Source organism: Nyctibius grandis, chromosome 3 (genome assembly GCF_013368605.1).
Source record: "Nyctibius grandis isolate bNycGra1 chromosome 3, bNycGra1.pri, whole genome shotgun sequence".
In the NCBI taxonomy this organism is placed as follows: Eukaryota; Metazoa; Chordata; class Aves; order Nyctibiiformes; family Nyctibiidae; genus Nyctibius; species Nyctibius grandis.
In genome coordinates this window covers 112,474,729-112,494,615 of record NC_090660.1, presented here as the reverse complement: position 1 = coordinate 112,494,615, position 19,887 = coordinate 112,474,729, and the positions used below count along the sequence as shown (strand labels likewise).

General features: G+C 47.7%; 1 protein-coding gene across 13 annotated transcripts in view; it reads left to right on the top strand.

The window, feature by feature from the left end:
• TSNARE1 (t-SNARE domain containing 1) overlaps positions 1-19,887 on the top strand; it is a 533,773-nt gene that overhangs the window by 44,568 nt on the left and 469,318 nt on the right. For 7 of the 13 annotated variants that reach the window (XM_068396751.1, XM_068396752.1, XM_068396741.1 and 4 more), the window contains one exon: positions 11,317-11,427. The exons of 3 other annotated variants lie outside the window; for them this stretch is intronic. The gene's annotated coding sequence lies outside the window, so the exon portion shown is untranslated. Of the gene's footprint in view, positions 1-1,485; positions 1,542-11,316; positions 11,432-19,887 lie in introns of all 13 variants that reach the window. 3 more of the 13 variants (XM_068396745.1, XM_068396744.1, XM_068396742.1) reach the window with 3 other exon arrangements.

Sequence of the window (19,887 nt, the reverse complement as noted above, 5' to 3'; positions counted from 1 at the left end):
AGAAGAAAACAAGAGTTCTCCTGTCTGGGGCAGGAAATCTTTTAGTGCTGTTGTGAAAACTAACAGGACTTTGATGGGACTAAAGCTGCAGGTTTGGGGTGGGTTTATTTGGTTTTAATTTGCTTGAAACATCAAGAGCAAAATTTACGGATCTCCTAGCTATTTCCCCTTCCTCTCCCTTCAAACCTCCTTGATGCTGGTGGCATCCCACGGGGAGGAGGAGCAGTTCAGTGCCCTGCGGTGCTTTCTGTGTGTCCTAGGCACTAATCGGAGCACAGTGGTGTTTTTTGAGGCACCTGTGGTGTCTTGGAGGTTGCTGGGAGCCTCTTGCTTTTCAGAGGAGTTGTGCTTTTCTGCCAAGCCCCTGAAATAAATATGTTTGTTTAGCTTTCTTCCTTTGCTGTGCTGATGGAAGGAACCTTGATGACACTTTTCACGTTTTCTCCAGTAAAAAAATAACCACTTATTCTTGCAGTTTTAAAAATAGACCTTTGCATCCCCATTCTTGCTTCTGCATCTTCGGTTCTGGTTGAGATGTTTCTGCTCAGGACTCCTGAACCGAGGGGTTTGACACTGCACGTATATATTTATATAACTCATGCAATGCATGAATTATATAAATTATGCATATTTTATAAATAAATTATATATATTTATATAATTCATGCAATACATGAATTTTGCAGTACATAGGAACAATAGGGTCAGTTGGCTGGGGCTGGTGGTAATAACTGGGAATTGCACTGGATTTAATGGTGACCTTATTGCAGTCTACAACTACCTGAAGGGAGGTTGTAGTGAAGTGGGAGTTGGCCTCTTCTCCCAGGCAACTAGCGATAGGACAAGAGGACACAGCCTCAAGCTTCACCAGGGGAGGTTCAGGTTGGACATTAGGAAGCATTTCTTCTCAGAAAGGGTCATTAGCCATTGGAAGGGGCTGCCCAGGGAGGTGGTGGAGTCACCATCTCTGGATGTGTTTAAGAAAAGCCTGGACATGGCACTTAGTGCCATGGTCTAGTTGCCATGGTGGTGTGAGGGCAATGGTTGGACTCGATGATCCCAGAGGTCTCTTCCAACCTGATTGATTCTGTGATTCTATGATTCCGTAATTTAAAGGTGGATTTTTGTTTCAAAGGTTCTCCTTGAATTCAAAACCTCGTCAGTGCTCTCCTTCTCCATAAGCTCCAAGTCTCTTCTCTTTGTTTAAATACAGGGAAGGAATGTTTTCAAAGGGAAGGAAGAGGGTGAGAAAGAAGTGTGGGTGCTCCTTTGAGATCGAGCCGATCCATTTTTATCTTGTTATATATCATTTTTACTTAATGCTGTTATTTTATTTCAGCTGTGCTTGGTTTTCAGATTCGATGCAGATATGGAGTTGCTATAACAACATGATGATTCATATAATGCTAGCAACAATCTGCTGGGATTTATTTTTCTATCATGACGACTTAGATGTTTTTGATGGGGATTTCTGTCTATTTTCAGATAGACTGAGCCATTAGCTCCCTGCAGTGATTTGCTTTGGATTACCTGGACTCAAGGTAGTAGCACCTGTACTTGTGTAACAGCCCCAGAGATCTCAAAGCACTTTACAAAGGTCAGTACTGTTGTGCCAGATTTAGGATGGGAGATGAAGGCACGAGGATGCGGGACTGACCCAAGCACCTTCAGCATGTCAGGTGTGCAAACACAGCATGTGGCACCTTGGACCTGTGCTTAGGTCGTTCTCCATCTCATTCGTTCTTGCAGGGGTGCTGATAAACTGATTACTTCTGAGATCCTCCTGATCCATGTTGTTTAAAAAAATAGAGATGCACAAGTTAAAAGCTCTTGAATTTCTTCTGGAAAAATGTTGTCAAGATCTTTGTTACCACCTAAAGGTCCTCTGAAGTCACTGAGCAGTTACGGGATAGATACAGAGGATTTGTTTAATAAATCTGTTCCTTTTTTTATAATTTTATTTTTTAAATTGCAGTCTGTGATAACAAAAATGCTTTTTTTTTTAGTCTTGTAATAGAAAAAAAATGCTCATGCTTAAGGATAACTGATTTTTCTGCGGAAGATGGTAGATTAGACAGAAATATCTACTGAATGTCAGTTTTAAACTGTTTCTCCTGTGCAAAGAGCAGTAGCAATGGGAAATGTTTCAAGGTGCCTCCAGACACTTTGTGAGCTTCTCAGTTATATGAAACGTGAGAGTTCTTGGAGTTCTGGGTTTTCCAGTCTTAAAGATGAGAGATTTTTTTTTTTTTTTTTTTTAGAATCACAGAATGGTTTGGGTTGGAAGGGACCTTAAAGACCATCTAGTTCCAACCCCGTGCCATGGGCAGGGACACCTTCCACTAGACCAGGTTGCTCAAAGCCCCGTCCAACCTGACCTTCATTTTCTAAATGAAACCTTTTGTTTTACTGCTAACGAGTCTGGGATTACTTGATGGGTGAAGTTTTTTCCCATGCAGAGCTGTAGCAGGGCTCGATGGCTTTTGGAAAAGTGCTGTTCCTCCTTGTGAAGTCCCATGGTAATGTGAAGACCATCTGGAGGTGGTAATGTGCTTTTGGCCAGCCTGCCTGTTGAGCTGGCGTCTCTTTATCTTGCCCAACAACTGGAATGCAGTTGACCCTGTAAAAAGGTCTGGGCTTTCTGTCCTGCCTAATTGTGCTAAATTGCATTTATGTCGTAAAGAGAGCAACTGGGAGAGGATGATGAAGCCTTATATGCGTTTTTAAATTCATAAAGGACATCAGTGGAGTCTAAAGCATCACGTAACTGACTCTAAAGGCCTTGCTGAAATGCACTGATGTCTTTATGTCTCTGAGAGTTGTCTTCCCCTGCACTGAATCTCCAGATCCTACATGTGTTGCTGTCAGCTGTATTAGGGGTAAGGAGGAATCATAACTGAGAAAACAGCCAGGGCTGGAAATGTGCCATAGGGGCTGTAATATCTGAATGCCATCAAGTGAATTTTGCAGTTTTGCAGGGGTCACGTTCTGACACCTGGCGTTGCTGCTGTGGTGGGACTTCTGTTGCAGAGCAAGAAGCTGTTTTCAGATCTGTCCTGCATCAGAGGAAACATCTTCTCCTGGTGCCTTTGTGCATGTGCCTTACTAATCCCCGCTCTGCTTATTTGATGATTTGGTATTTGGGCACCACAAGAAAAATGCAGTAAAACTAGAGGCAATGGAAAATATATGCCATTAAATTATAACATCTTCTACAGATGTATTCCAGAAGTTCACGAAGCAGGCAAACCGGCATAGCATATGAGAGATTGTAAGCTTTGATAAGGGATGTTGCCATCATTTCATTCCTAGGCATAGTTTTTATGCCTTGACCACACTGATCATTCTGACCTGATCGTATGCAGCTTCTTCCATGCAGCAAATCACAGATTTCTCCTCCCATGACCTCCTTGGCACATGGGATGAGAACCTTCCTGTTTGGCTTGGTGGCTCCTTGGATGCTCCCTTGGATGTTGAGATGGAGGGGAGGAAACCTCCTTCTGTTCATCACTGCTGGGACAGTCCTGCAATTTTAGCTTCTGGTTCTTGGTACTCTTGCTTAGGATCACAGAATCATAGAGTGGTTTGGGCTGGAAGGGACCTTAAAGATCATCTAGTTCCATCCCCCCTGCCATGGGCAGAGACACCTTCCACTAGGGAGGGGGCAGCCACAGCTTCTCTGGGCAGCCTGGGCCAGTGTCTCACCACCCTCACAGGAAAGAATTTCTTCCTAATATCTCATCTAAATCTACCCTCTTTCAGTTTAAAACCGTTCCCCCTTGTCCTATCACTCCATGCCCTTGTAAAAAGCCCCTCTCCAGCTTTCCTGTAGCCCCTTCAGGTACTGGAAGGTGCTAGAAGGTCTCCCCGGAGCCTTCTCTTCTCCAGGCTGAGCAGCCCCAACTCTCTCAGCCTGTCTCCATAGGAGAGGTGCTCCAGCCCTCTGATCATCTTCGTGACCTCCTCTGGACTTGTTCCAACAGCTCCATGTCCTTCTTATGTTGGGGCCCCAGAGCTGGACGCAGCACTGCAGGTGGGGTCTCACGAGAGCGGAGTACTTGCGGCTTCTTGCCTCGTCTGTTTTCTCATGGGCATGTCACAGAGTTGTGCTGGTGTAGTCAGTGTGATACTGGTGTCCGGGGACAGAAGACAGTGTCTCACCCAGCTACTTGGGTGCACATGTGCATTTCTCTGATGGGTAGAAGATAACTGCTTCTGAGTCATGCAATTCTTGTTTCCTTCTATAGGCTGGCAAAATCAGTTGAGGGACAGAGAGGGAAGAAATGGGAAGTGTCTCCACATTTCAAGAGAAAAAGCAACCACTCCTCCGTGGCGGTTATTTTAGCAGCAGTTTGCATCTCAATTTCAACCCCAAAATACGCATCAAGTGCAGGCAGCTGTGTTTGCCAAGCCAGAAGGTATCTGAGATGGTGCCAGTTTTCTTGCTGTGGTCCTGGTAGTGTGAGGAGCCGTGAAGGAATTGTCAACCACCTGCATGAGGGAGGTAATTTGAAAAAATATCTGTTGGGGTTTGCAGCAAAACCTTGGAAACAAGTTGGCTTGCCATATTGGTGCCTGGCTGTTGAACAGGGTTTTCACAATGGGACACTGACTGCCTTGAAGGCTGTGGGACAGCGTGTGTCCCGATGTTCCCTCTTACAGAGCTGCTCATCTCAGCTGGAGTTGCAGAGCCCTGAGGCCTGATGTAGCACGGATATCAGGGTTTGGCTCTGGTCTGGTAGTGCAGCATTGCATCCTTGCCCAAACCTCTCTGTAGGCTAAGCAGTTGATGTGCGTGGTGGGTGGAGATGCATTCACAGATGGTTCCCAGAAGGTCCTTCTACTTGGGCATGCCCAACCTTGTGACATGTCATAGTGGTGTAGCCCCTGTTTGCTCCCACCTGCTCCCTGGGTTTTTTACTGAGGTCACAGAATCACACAGAATCACAGAATGTTAGGGATTGGAAGGGACCTCAAAAGATCATCTAGTCCAATCCCCCTGCCGGAGCAGGATTACCTAGATCATGTCACACAGGAACGCGTCCAGGCGGGTTTGCTATGTCTCCAGAGAAGGAGACTCCACAACCTCTCTGGGCAGCCTGTTCCAGTGTTCAGTCACCCTCACCGTAAAGAAGTTTTTCCTCATATTTATGTGGAACCTCCTGTGTTCCAGCTTGCACCCATTGCCCCTTGTCCTGTCAAGGGATGTCACTGAGAAGAGCCTGGCTCCATCCTCATGACACTTGCCCTTTACATATTTATAAACATTAATGAGGTCACCCCTCAGTCTCCTCTTCTCCAAGCTAAAGAGACCCAGCTCCCTCAGCCTCTCCTCATAAGGGAGATGTTCCACCCCCTTAATCATCTTCGTGGCTCTGCGCTGGACTCTCTCTAGCAGTTCCCTGTCCTTCTTGAACTGAGGGGCCCAGAACTGGACACAATACTCCAGATGCGGCCTCACCAGGGCAGAGTAGAGGGGGAGGAGAACCTCTCTTGACCTACTAACCACACCCCTTCTAATACATCCCAGGATGCCATTGGCCTTCTTGGCCACAAGGGCACACTGCTGGCTCATGGTCATCCTGTTGTCCACTAGGACCCCCAGGTCCCTTTCCCCTACGCTGGTCTCCAACAGCTCTGTCCCCAACTTGTACTGGTACATGGCGTTGTTCTTGCCCAGATGCAGGACTCTACACTTGCCCTTGTTATATTTCATTAAATTTCTCCCCGCCCAACTCTCCAGCCTGTCCAGGTCTCTCTGAATGGCTGCGCAGCCTTCTGTTGTGTCAGCCACTTCTCCCAGTTTTGTGTCATCAGTGAACTTGCTGACAGTGTTTAATTTCTCTCCTGGCTTTAGTTTTAATTCTCTTGTGTCAGTGCGGTGGCAAAGCCAGAACGTGCATGAGACCTGCAGCAGTGGTTTCTGAGCAAACCCTCATGGTTGCCTTTTGCTGCTCCGAAATATCGGTGTGCTGATTTTGGGGTTGCTGTGAAGTCTGCTAGCAGCAAAGCGATGCTCTTGCTGCTGCTGCTGCAAATGCACCTTCCCATTAGCTCTTTCAGCTGTCAGGAGTCTCTTGACACAGGGAAGTTTCTGCATTATGAATTTCAGGGAGTCAGGCGAGGCCGGGTGTACATCTTAATTTTAGTTCTGCTTGATGGAAGACGCTTGCAAGTCCATCATATTACTTTCAAAAGCTCTTTGGTGTTGTGGTTATTTTGCTGGAATAATACAGTGGGTTGACTGGGGAATACGCAAGCAAAGCAGGAATTTGGGGCACAGTAAAACCAACTATGCAGACATAAGTTAGCCTGCACAGTCTGTCGGTAACCACCTGCATATCTTCCTTGACCCTGTTCCTACCCCTAGGAAAGAGGTTCTGACCCTGGAGGATCATTGCATCCTCACTCTTTTGGACTGTAGTTACTGGATTGGAAAGACTCCAGTTGTCCAGCTCTCTAGTTCAGCCATTTTCCACTGGTCCCATCTGCTAATTCATCCTCCAGGAGAAACAGAGTCGATGTCATGCCAGCAGGAACTGTCGTAACCTATTTTCATGTCTAGTGCCTGGGCATGGCATAGGGGAAGGCATGGAGAATTCCCAGAAAGGCAGTTGAGTAATGGAAGGTGATGGGTCCAGATGGAGCAGAGAGATCTTCAGAAAAGGGCCACTCTTCCTCCCCTTTGGTTTCCATGCAACTGAGCTTTGACAGCATTAGAACTTCAGGTAACCTCTTCGTGGAAGCCTTTGCTTGCTCAAAAGGGGAAGCTGGTTGCAATCCACTTACGCCGTATCAAGCTGGGAGGAACGTGGCATTGGTACAGACAGTTGGTCCCTGCAGTGCATGTAGGACCACGCATGAAGACACAAGGTGGTCCAGCAGCGAGGATGTGAATGTTGGAGTGAGGAACCCTGGACTGGTCTCTCCACAAGTGTTGTTAGTAATACAGGTGTACAGGGCAGTGTCTTTCACTGTTGATTTATCTTGGCACTGTCTTGGTTTCCACCCCAGAGGCTATTTAGGTTTTAGGGGGATGGTGTACATATGACAGGCATGGGTTGTGTTGCAGCTTGTGGACGTTCCTGGAGAACCCACCAGGCAAACTCCTCTAGATAACAGCCATGTATTGGGCATTGTACAAGTGAGAGGAAATCTGTGCCTCCACCTCATGATTTTGTTGTTTTGTTTTTTAAATAAATATCGTGTTTGTGTGCTTGGATGGCATTTTCCGTTCAAAAAGGGAGGGAAGGAATGAACGTGTCACCCACACCCAAGGTGCTGGGCACATAACTCAGGAGAATTACTCATAAAACTGCAACCTCATTATCCAGCTATGAAGGATTTCTTCCACCAATTTCCTCAGTCTGGCCGCAATCCAGAAATAAATCTCACCTAAACAGTTAGTAGCGTTTCCTCTATCAGTGCAGGCAGAAATCGTTTCCTTTCGTGGCTGAATGCTTCAGAAAAAGGGGAAAAAAATAGCCCAAAGTATAATTCTTAAATGGGTGCATTCGCTGTGGGTTTTAGAAAAGGATGTCTCCTTCCCAATCCCAAGCAGATGATGGAGTGCATCCCTGGACTGCCATTGATGTTGTCATCATAGCGTGTACCAGCATATAGGGGTTGAAATCCGTTGCAATTTTCACAGAATCACAGAATCAACCAGGTTGGAAGAGCCCTCTGGGATCATCGAGTCCAACCGTTGCCCTGACACCACCCTGTCAACTAGACCATGGCACTAAATGCCATGTCCAGTCTTTTCTTAAACCCCTCCAGAGATGGTGACTCCACCACCTCCCTGGGCAGCCCCAATTTTGTTGGCTTTGTTAGAGCTGCTCTTCCTCCTGTCCTCTGAAGCTTCGGTGTGTGGTTCTTCCAGCCTCGCTGCCTTTCTTGTTGGATCTTAACGCGTTTCCATGTCATCTCACACGCCAGGTTTCCTGCTCCCGATCCTTGGCCATCACCACGAACGGCCGGCATTTGCTTTCCAGATGGATCTCCCCTCTCTGAGTCTGCTGTTTTGCTCTGCTGGGGAAAACACGGCTGCCCTGGGGTTTGTTTTGCATGCACAAGCGTAGGTGGAGCAGATTGGAGAAGACTCAGAGCACCTGGGTGACTGGTGAGCTGGGTAGTTGAAGTGGTTTCCCCTCCTGTAAACATCTCAGGCGGGGATAGCTTACCCTTTTGGGTAGCAGATGGGATCTGGAGTTACAGTGCCCTTGTGGGCACTGGTAGGATGAGCTGATTTTTTTGATCCTGTTGCTTGGGAGAGTCCGTGTGAGGCTTCAGGCTCTCTGAAGTGCATCCTCCTGTATTTCTTTCGCCTGATGGAGAATCACCTGGGGTTTAGCTGCTCTTAGCACTGCCTTGCAGTAAACGGGGATGGTGAGCACGTGAGGGTTGAAATTCAGACCTAAGTGCATCTCTCGCTGATGTTAAGATTCAGAAATCCAGGGGTCTCTTCCACGCTCTTCATCATACTCTTCCTAAATTTCTGTTCCTGGAGCAGAAGAGGCTGCCAGCTGAAGTAATGGATTCCCAGCTCTCAGCCCCTACTGCCCATTTTCCTAAAGAAAGGGGGGGGAATAAAGGTGCTTTGGGATGCTCAGCATAAAAAGCATCCTTATAATCAGAGCACAGAATCACAGAATCAACCAGGTTGGAAGAGACCTCTGGGATCATCGAGTCCAACCGTTGCCCTGACACCACCCTGTCAACTAGACCATAGCACTAAGTGCCATGTCTAGTCTTTTCTTAAACACCTCCAGAGATGGTGACTCCACCACCTTCCTGGGCAACCCCTTCCAATGTCTAATGACCCTTTCTGAGAAGAAATGCTTCCTAATGTCCAACCTGAACCTCCCCTGGCGAAGCTTGAGGCTGTGTCCTCTTGTCCTATCGCTAGTTGCCTGGGAGAAGAGGCCGACTCCCACTCCACTACAACCTCCCTTCAGGTAGTTGTAGACTGCAATAAGGTCACCTCGGAGCCTCCTCTTCTCCAGGCTAAACACCCCCAGCTCCCTCAGCCGTTCCTCGTAGGTCAGACCCTCCAGACCCTTCCCCAGCTTGGTCGCCCTCCTCTGGACTCGCTCCAACACCTCAACATCTTTCTTGAAGTGCGAGGCCCAGAACTGGACAAAGCAGTGATGGTATTGCTCAACCAGGAGTTGGACCTAGGATGTCCTAGGCAGTACAAGGCAAACTGGCAAGCTGCACGTTGCCTTTTCCTGCCCATTAATCTCTTAAGAAGCTGGTAACATTTCTTCTGTCAGCTGCTATGGTGAGGAGGCTTTTTAAAAGTTTCCATTTGCCCCATGGGCTAGTTTTACCTTGCCAAGAGGACATGAGAGTGCTGCTGGGCATGACCCAGGGGTAGGATGCTGAAGGTTGAGGTGGGGTACGACTCATCTGCTAGTGAAGACTATGGTAAACAAGAGGGAGTGGAGGGGGAGGATTGAGCTGAATTCCCTGATGGTGATTTTCATAGGTTAAATGGGTGGGGGCGGTTGGGAATTACATCCTCTGACTGTAACAACTTACTAAGATCAATGTTTACAAAACACCTTGCACAATTTGATCCAAATCTTGATTAAACCTCTAGGCTGGTTGTCCCTAGCCTGAAGCGCTCGGTAACACGTATATTGGTTGAGCTACCTTTTGATGTTTCTCGCAGCCAGCAACAAGAAGCTGCTGATACAGGAGGGGAAAGTCTGCTGTCACAGTGGGTAATTGGCTTGGTGTGTTTGCACAGGGGTCACCGAAGGCTGGGATTGCTGCTCCAGGCAGATACAAATCATTGCTGCAATTTTATCTCTGAATTTTTCTGGCTGAGGAAATTGCATCCATTTTTTTAGCGAGCTCTGTGTATAGAGCATGCACATAGAAATTATAGAGAATTTATATAGGAAGTGTTTATTAATACCTTAAAAATACTATTGTATTCTGCATATGGTTTAGCCTGGAGAAGAGGAGGCTCAGAGGTGACCTTATTGCAGTCTACAACTACCTGAAGGGAGGTTGTAGTGAAGTGGGAGTCAGCCTCTTCTCCTGGGCAACTAGTGATAGGACAAGAGGACACAGCCTCAAGCTTCGCCAGGGGAGGTTCAGGTTGAACATTAGGAAGCATTTCTTCTCAGCAAGGGTCATTAGCCATTGGAAGGGGCTGCCCAGGGAGGTGGTGGAGTCACCATCTCTGGATGTGTTTAAGAAAAGCCTGGACATGGCACTTAGTGCCATGATCTAGTTGACATGGTGGTGTCAGGGCAATGGTTGGACTCGATGATCCCAGAGGTCTCTTCCAACCTGGTTGATTCTGTGATTCTGTGACCAAAGCAGTATAGGAGCTAAACCCAGTGAGTAAAAAAGGGCTGCCTTGTTGGCATTAATTGAACAAAGCAAGTAGGCGCGTTAATTAAAAGGCCTTTTGTGATAACAGGCTGATGAATGGACACTGCATTCTCTTTGTAATGGAGTAAATTAGGAACTACTGCATACTTAATACCTGTTGCAAGGTAGATGGATATGTTAAGGAATCTACAGTTTGTCTGGCTAATCCTCATGTTGCATCATCCGAGTGTCTGCAGGTAAAACCAGGTAGTTTGTGGGTGCAGCTCTGGGTTGCATCTCAAAAGCTGCTTGGTGGATGCAGGACCTGCATCTTGGGGTTGCACCAGCATGTTTTCCTCCCAGGGGAATTAGGTGCTTTTACAGCCAAGAGGGGATGCGTTTCTAGAAGGATAGTCCTGAGAATAAAAGCTAAAAATGGAAGTTCTTGCAGGGTAGGGGTGTGTGTACGCAAGCGTGAAGGATAAGCTGCTGCTGAGAGGTGAAGACCTTGACTGAGCGGGGCTCTATGTGTTCTCTCAAATATGACATACACTGAAATGCTTAACTGGATTGTAACCAGAGTGTTCCTCCCACGGCAGGTTGAGGATCCTAAAGACAGGACAGTTAAATAAGTGATTTTTCTTTCTCATTGCAGGTTTTAATTTGTTATTTTTTGCAGGTTTCTTGCAAGCAATTATAACCCTCTACATTTGCACCTCTGCTAATCTGGAAGTCTTAAAACTCTTCAGCAGCTTTAGAGCTTCATGTCCCCTTTCTTTTAAAAAGGAGATGCTGTTCCCATACTCAGCAGCGATGTTTTGAGGAATCAGTGCTTGCTTTTGTACCTCTTCATACAGCCCAGCTCAGAGACTGCAGGTTGTTGCTGGACACCAGAGCTTATGGCGCTGATGGTGTCCATGTCCTTAGCCATCAGAGTGAAATAGTTTTCTTCCCAGTACTAACCAGTTGTCTCGCTTTTCCTTCCAGATTAGAAGAAAGTCTTGTGTGTCCAGGGGAACAGGACTTAGGAAGCGGTTGGTAAGAGCATCTCTGCAGGAGAGGGTCACCTGCGCGTGGAAGGATGGGGCTCAAGCAGATGCAAGTAAAATTTTGCCCTTGAGAAATGTTGTTTTTTCCTGGCTTTCATTTATAGAAGCTTCACTCTCTTTTGGACTGAGTTGCAAAAAGAGAGAGCTGGTTTCTCAAAGTTTTGAGCTCCTCCTCCAAAACAAAGCCTTCTTGAACAGGCCATTTATTCCTTCAAAGCTCTCCTCAAGCTACAACCCTGCCAGTAGTATTGCTTTAAGTGCCTGGGCCAATGTGATTAGAAATACCACTTATCTAACTCAATTAAAAAGCCACCTGTTTACCTACTCAAGCATAGCTGGTGCTCTGGCTAGTTGTCTTTTTTCACTCCCACATCCTTGATTTTTGTGCCAAACTAGGCTGTACACAACCGTCCTACAGAAAGCTGGCGAGCAGGATTTGGTGATGTGGTGCTTTTCTGCGTGCTGATATGATGACGAGGCTGGGGAGGGAGTCCCTGTTCGTCAGGCCTTAGCTTCGCTCATATGGTGAGCAACCTTATCCAAGAGCTGTCTTAGACATTGGCCATGTTTTCATGTTCTTCCCATGTTGTCATCATGCAGGTCTTTTGATGGTTTCATGTCTTTAATCTCTAGAGCTAGCTATGTACAGAAAAAAATGAAATACTCTCTGAATGGCAGAACTCAGAGGGTTGTGATCAGTGGTGGAGAGTCTAGTTGGAGGCCTGTAGCTAGTGGTGTTCCATAAGAGTCAGTACTGGGTCCAGTCTTGTTCAACTTATTCATCAAGGACCTCCACGAAGGGACTGAGTGTACCCTCAGCAAGTTTGCTGATGACACAAAACTGGGAGGAGTGGCTGATACACCCGGAGGCTGTGCTGCCGTTCAGCGAGACCTGGACAGGCTGGAGAGCTGGGGGAGAGGAACCTCATGAAGTTCAACAAAGGCAAGTGTAGGGTCCTGCACCTGGGGAGGAATAACCCCATGTACCGGTACAGGCTGGGGGCTGACCTGCTGGAAAGCAGCTCTGCAGAGAAGGACCTGGCAGTTCTAGTGGACAACAAGTTCACCATGAGCCAACAATGTGCCCTTGGGGCAAGAAGGCCGATGGTGTCCTGGGGTACATTAGCAAGAGTGTGGCCAGCAGGTCGAGGGAGGTTCTCCTCTCCCTCTGCACTTCCGTGGTGAAGCCACATCTGGAATACTGTGTCCAGTTCTGGGCCTCTCAGTTCAAGAAGGACAGGGAACTACTGGGGAGAGTCCGGTGGAGGGCTACAAAGATGATCAGAGGACTGGAGCATCTCTCTTACGAGGAGAGGCTGAGGGAGCTGGGTCTGTTTAGCCTGGAGAAGAGAAGACTGAGGGGGGATTTTATCAATGCTTACAAATACCTTCAGGGTATCAAGAGGGTGGATCCAGTCTCTTCTCAGTGGTGCCCAGTGACAGGACAAGGGGCAACGGGCACATGCTGAAACATGGGAAGTTCCATCTAAATATGAGGAAATAATTCTTTACTGTGAGGGTGCCAGAGCCCTGGAACAGGCTGCCCAGGGAGGGTGTGGAGTCTCCTTCCCTGGAGATATTCAAGACCTGCCTGGACATGACCCTGTGCAACGTGCTCTGGGTGAACCTGCTTTGGCAGGGGGTTGGACTAGATGATCTCCAGAGGTCCCTTCCAACCCCAACCATTCTGTGATTCTGTGAAATACAGAGAATGACAGTGTTTTGAATCACAGGTGCTTAAAGATGACATGCAGAGTTAGAATCATAGTCTCACAGAATAGTTTGGATTGGAAGGGACCTTTAAAGGTCATCTAGTCCAACCCCCCTGCACTGAGCAGGGACATCTTCAACTAGGTCAGGTTGCTCAGAGCCCCATCCAACCCAACCTTGAATGTTTCCAGGGATGGGGCATCTACCACCTCTCTGGGAAACCTGTTCCAGTGTTTCACAACCCTCATTGTAAAAAACTTCTTTTTTGTATCTAGCCTGAATCTACCCTCTCTTACTTTAAAACTGTTATGTCTGTCTGTCTCCAAATCCCCAAATTCCTTGAAATCACTGAGAACCATCTTGTTCTTTAGGTCTCTGGGTTTAACTTCATGTTCCTCCTCTTGGAAACTCTTGCCAGGTTGAATAAAGCCTTGTTGGTCTCCTGTGCAGTGTGAAAGACGAGCAGGGGAGTGCTGGTCCCATGCCATGCTGGTGGGATGTGCATCCATTCCCCAGATGCTCAGTGGACTGGTCCTGACAGCAAAGTGTGCTGGTGCTCACCTTACCTCCTGGAGGACTTACCATCTGCTCCAGCAGAAGATTCTCAAATGGCAGCTCCATTCCTAGCTAGGAGAGCTGAAATGAAGCTCCGTTGCCTTTTCCTGGGACTGTTCTTTCGTTTTCCTTCCGATCTCGTTTAATCCGAATTGGAGGTGTAGGGAGCGGCTGTGGATTTACGTGACTCCTCCATGATATCTCGAGACAGCAACTCAGATTCATCAGCCGCAAGGCTTGTGTTTGGGCAGAGCTTTGTGTAATTTCTATAGAATCACAGAAGCACAGAATGGTTTGGGTTGGAAGGGACCTTAAAGATCATCTAGTTCCAACCCCCCTGCCATGGGCAGGGACACCTTCCACTAGACCAGGTTGCTCCAAGCCCCATCCAACCTGGCCTTGAACACTGCCAGGGAGGGGGCAGCCACAGTTTCTCTGGGCAACCTGGGCCAGTGTCTCACCACCCTCACAGTAAAGAATTTCTTCCTAATATCTAATCTAAATCTACCCTCTTTCAGTTTAAAACCATTCCCCCTCATCCTATCACTCCATGCCCTTGTAAAAAGTCCCTCTCCCGCTTTCCTGTAGCCCCTTCAGGTACTGGAAGGCTGCTAGAAGGTCTCCCTGGAGCCTTCTCTTCTCCAGGCTGAACAGCCCCAACTCTCTCAGCCTCTCTTCATAGCAGAGGTGCTCCAGCCCTCTGAGCATCTCCGTGGCCCTCCTCTGGACTCGTTCCAACAGCTCCATGTCCTTCTTCTGTTGGGCCCCAGAGCTGGACGCAGCACTGCAGGTGGGGTCTCACGAGAGCGGAGCAGAGGGGCAGAATCCCCTCCCTTGACCTGTTGGCCACGCTGCTGGTGATGCAGCCCAGGATACGGTTGGCTTCTGGGCTGCAAGTGCACATTGCTGGCTCATGTTGAGCTTCTCATCACCCATCACCCCCAAGTCCTTCTCCTCAGGACTGCTCTCGATCCATTCTCCGCCCAGCGGAGAATGTTACTTGCAGCAGCACCGGCGCTCAGTCAGTGGGACGGGTGCCCCTTTTGATACAGGTGATGTTTTGCTAACTATCAGTGCTCATTGCCCCTGGATCTCCTTGCAGCAGTACTGAGTAAAGAGCGTTAGTGGTGTTACTGCTGTCCTGAGTAGTCCCCCAGCACCACGTTTGGCTGGAGAGAGATAACATAAATTGTCCTCCTACAAGGATCCGGGTTGAAAACTAGAGGTTTTGGCTTTCAGTACGAGCTAGTCGTGCCCTAAAACAAATTTTGCTGAAGGCGTTTTTTCTCAGCTTTATACCTTTCCCTTTCCATCTCTTGCGTTGATGTGCAGTTTCTCCTGCGTGGCAGAAAGGACCATCTACATGGGAATATGACCTCTGGGAGCTGCCTATACTGATGGGTTAGAAAGCTGTAGTCGACCAGGTGGTGGGGCAGGTGTTTTTAGCAGTGAGGGGGAGTGGGTTAACTGTTATAGCATCTCTGTATCTCTGACCTAGGACCTTTGGAGGTGGTGGAGTCACCGTCTCTGGATGTGTTTAAGAAAAGCCTGGACATGGCACTTAGTGCCATGGTCTAGTTGACAGGGTGGTGTCAGAGCAACGGTTGGACTCGATGATCCCAGAGGTCTCTTCCAACCTGGTTGATTCTGTGATTCTGTGACCTGTCTTGCTCTTGGTGGACCTGGAGTCGTGAGCCTGATGAAGGGTGCTGCTGGATGATGTTTGGTGGTGTGAATTATGCAGAACGCCAAACGTGATGAATGTGAAAGTCCCTTTGCGCTTTGAGAGATGTGTTGGAGGTGTCAACCAAGCCGGGGTCAAGATATTTATCTCTCACCAGCTGCCATGATGGTCCCTGGCTGTGTTGGCAGTGCGTTGGCCCCCATTGATTTGTTGACCCAACTTGGTAACTGTTTCTGTGATGTCTTTGTGCTCTTCAACACTTGCTGATCACCTTCTCCTTACTCTGTGTTTACCATGGGCCTGGTGCTCTGCCCACATACATGGTGCATGATGAGGAAAGTGTGTAGGAACTGTTTGGGGAGGGTCACCCCAGCTACAGGTTGGCCATGGCAAGCTCTTGAAAGCCTCTCTTGTTTGGTAGCGCATGTTCGTCCTTTGAGAACAAAGCTACAGAAGGACGTCTCTTGCAGCAGAGAGGCCATATCTCTGCCTGTTCAGGCTTGCTGTTTTTTATCTCCTGATGTCTCCTTTTGTCTCTCTTCCTTAAAGTCCAGGCAGCAGAGTGTTATTTAGCTCCTCGATTCTCCCCACATGGGTTCTGCACCGAGTGAGCACTGGTGAAGGCACTTTTGCTGGAAGGGATGTACAGGGTGCAAGCACAGTGTGCTCCCTGACTCCAGCCCTCTTCGTCCACGTGGCCAAACATTTGCCAGAGGCTGCTGAGGTCCAGAGAGGCCACTCCATGCTAAGTACGCCAGCAGGTCCTCCCTAAGGACATTGTTCAACTGGCCTGACCCATGCTTCAGCCATTCAGGTGACACAACTAAGAGGTTGACTGGGGCTAAGCCTGCGCCTGAATTCGTGTCCAGGTGAGAGCAGTGAGCATCAGCTTCAGTGCTCAAACTTTTCTTACATGACCGAGTGGTGGTCTTTCTTCTCATGTCTGATTGGTCATCCATGCTTTCAGGTAGAGGCATGGTGACTGGAAAAAATTGTGTTTATATCAGTGCATAAAACTGCACACAACTATATATAAAAGATGTAACATCCATGTGTTGACACCCTTATTGTGCCCAGGTCCTTGCGAGACCTTGTTGCATCTCCTCCTTATCCCCGTCCTTCTAGTCTTTGCAAGTGTCACCATTGAACCTCACAAATGCTGTTTGCTGTGTGGATACTGGGTTTGTCTTTAGGGGTGCTAAGGAATGGGGACATCGTTTGTGCAAGGGCACATACAAGGGCTCAAAGCTAATGATGTGGACTTGCTGGTGGACCTGGGTTGCTGTTGCTTCTCTCCCAGCGTGCTGCTCCGTATCCTCATCCCATGTGCGATTCCCGGCTGCGATGTTGCTCTGCAGGTTGCTGTAGAATGTGTTTGGAAGGGAAAAGGAGCCATTGTGCAACACCTTTGTGCATCTGCTCCAGCTGTCAGCGTGTGATGTGAACGGTGTGGTGACCCAAAAAAGCTTCTCCCTGGGTGGTGGGTTAATGTGGTACCTATCCACGCCTGCCTTTGTCTGGATGTCCTGATGTTTAGCATTCAGTGTACCACCCACCTTAGAGGAATGGGCAGTGTCGCCAGGCTGTTAGAATATTTTGTGTTTTCTCAAACCAGTTTCTTGGCCAACATTTCAGCACTGGGGTGTTCTCTGGCCAGACTTCACCTATGTGGTGGTCCCTGCTCCATGAGCAGGGCTGGCTTCTCCTCCCCAAAGCCCATAGCTCCCATCTTCCTGTTTTTTTCCTGCATCTCAGCGCTTGCGTTCCTGCAGGTGAACAAGATAACCTCGTCGTTTTTGTAGCAAACCCTCCTCCAAGTGACAACCGTGGGCAAAAGCATGTTGATGCAGGGCGTTAGGATTGCTGATTCGCTTGGCCGTCATCCTAATCTCTTTAAAAGAGATTGAAGAGCATTGCCACTCTGAGATTCCTTGGTTGCCTTTCTTGAGAAACACCGCCTCCAAGTACCTCAGGATCTGCACAAATTCCCTGGTCTTCCCCAAAGAAGTAGGAAGGTGTTCTCCCACGTCGCCAACATGGTTTAGGTTTGACAGAGCAGGGCGTGCAACTAGGGGGGGAAGCTTTCCATGCTTGGACATGAGTGTTGACGTCTGGCTGAGGGAGGTGTCTGCCATGCACAGCATGGGAGAAGGTTTTTTGTGTTTTGGGAGTGCTCCTCAGATGGGGAAGACCTGGGTGTTAAGGAAGGATTTATCTTTTTTTGGAGACGCAAGGGAATACAGGGAAGTGAAATTACAGTTATTGCAGTAGCTGTTCTAAGGACAGCTCCTGGATCTTTGTCAGCGTTAAAAATGAGCTCAATCTCCACCACCTATTAAGGGATTGATGAGAGCTTTCCTCTGCTGGGCAGGTGTTTAGACCAAGCACCGGCACCTGAAAACACATGAACTGTGGAAATCTAATGTTGTTCCCACTTCTCACCCTCCTGTGGCATCATAAGTCTGATGGTGGCTGCTGCCATCACCTATTTTCCAGCCTATCAATGTCCTCTTTTGCAGCTTGGGTGGGATGGGAGAAAGATGAGACTGTCCCTGCCTTCTCTCCATCAAATGGCCACCAGCTTCAGGTTGGGATGCTATGACGGGGTTGATGATTTGGCTTTATTTATATATGTATTTATTTTTTAAAGAAGTAGAGGGATTGATTTCTCTTTTTTTCTCTTTTGACCTGGAATTTCCAGAAACTCAGGCTCCACAACCAAGAGCAGGTGCCTCCTTGTCTTAAAAGCAAAGACATCTGTGCCACCACCTTCATTTCTTCAGCGAGATGCCAATGAATCCATCCTGTGTCAGGCCAGACTTTTTGGCTGCACCCTGTTTTTCAGGGCACATTTTTAATTATCTGTGTTCCTGGGCCTTACAACTTTTCTCTTCGCTCCCCATTGCCAGGTTTGGAATTTTTTTGTGTGTTTTAAACACCTCCTCCACACAGAGGCAGGTTTCTGTGCTGGTTTGGGATGGCAGCCAGCATTTCTACAGCTGGTGCCTTGATCATTCTGTGAGGTTTCTGCAAGAGAGGCAAATCCAGATGTCCCCCTTTTTTTTTTTAAGCAGCGAGGAAGAAGCTGATGTGAGTTACTTCTGCATTTAGAGATCCAAAAGGCTGAGTGAATTTATCTTTTAGCTGATTCCTCTTCTCCCAGGCAACTAGCGATAGGACAAGAGGACATAGCCTCAAGCTTCGCCAGGGGAGGGTCAGGTTGGACATTAGGAAGAATTTCTTCTCAGCAAAGGTCATTAGACATTGGCATGGGCTGCCCAGGGAGGTGGTGGAGTCACCATCTCTGGATGTGTTTAAGAAAAGCCTGGACATGGCACTTAGTGCCATGGTCTAGTTGACAGTGTGGTGTCAGGGCAAGGTGGACTGGATGATCCCAGAGGTCTCTTCCAACCTGGTTGATTCTGTGATTCTGTGATTGGGGTGACAGCTCTCCAGCCGGCTTGCCTGCAAATTCAGGCTTATTTTGTGGAGCCATGGTGGAGATCTTTCCAGTTTTTTCTCTCCTCTCCCAGTATGTAAGGATGGAGATACTGTGTGCAGGGTGGTGTTAGAGCAGGCGCTCTGAGGGATGTGGATTTCAAGGATGAAGATCTGAGTGTAGGTTTGGAAGAGGATTTTGTTGGCAGCTACAAAGCAGAGGGAAGGGAGGCTGGCAGTGATTGCACAGGAATGGTCTCCAGAACCCCCAAAATACTGATCCAACATCAAACAGTAAGAAAAGGAAACCCTGTGGCATTAACCAAATCTGTTGTTACACTAATTCCAAGGGAAAGGACATCACTCTTTTCTAAAATGACAATTTTTAGATGAAATTTGAAATGCTAGTTCAACTGAAATTGTTGGTGACTTCCTAACTCCACTCCTCTTCCCACCTTCATCTTCCCACCATGTACAGCCTATAGCGAGCAAGGAGTATTCGTAAAATCAAGCAGCACAAAGGTAATGCAGAGGAGAGGCAATGACATGGTGCCTGTCATTGAAGGAGAGCATTTCTGCATTGAAAGATGGTTTGGATCAGTGTTTGCTGTTTTAAGGCAGTGCTGCCAGTTGGCTCAAGTCATCAGTCCTTGTCTCCTCAACAATATAATTGCCTAAGATGATCTACTCTGGATCAAGGTGGCCAGCTGGGAAGGATCTTGTCTTGGAAGGTTTTGCATTAGCTGTATATTTTGAGTTAGAAAGAAATTCACTTTATCTCTTTTGAGAGAGCAGCTGGGAAGCAGAATAAAGAAATCCTTTGTTTTTGTTGGGAAAGGAACAAAAAAAAGAATAAATAAATACAGAAAGAAACAAAGAAAACCCACCAACAGAGTTGAAAAGGCTTAACTTCAGTACTGTTGAGTGTGAATATTATTCTGAAGCCCTCTTTGGGATCAAAACGTCTTTGCCAAATGCAAAATATTGTCTGTGCCTGCCAGTGTTGCTGCTTCTCAAGAAGGTGCAGTTGTTCTGTAAGTAGTTACAATTTGGGGGGAAAATATCTAGAAGTGATTAGAAAGTAATTTGAAATATCTGTGCTTTCCCACTGAGCTTTTGCCA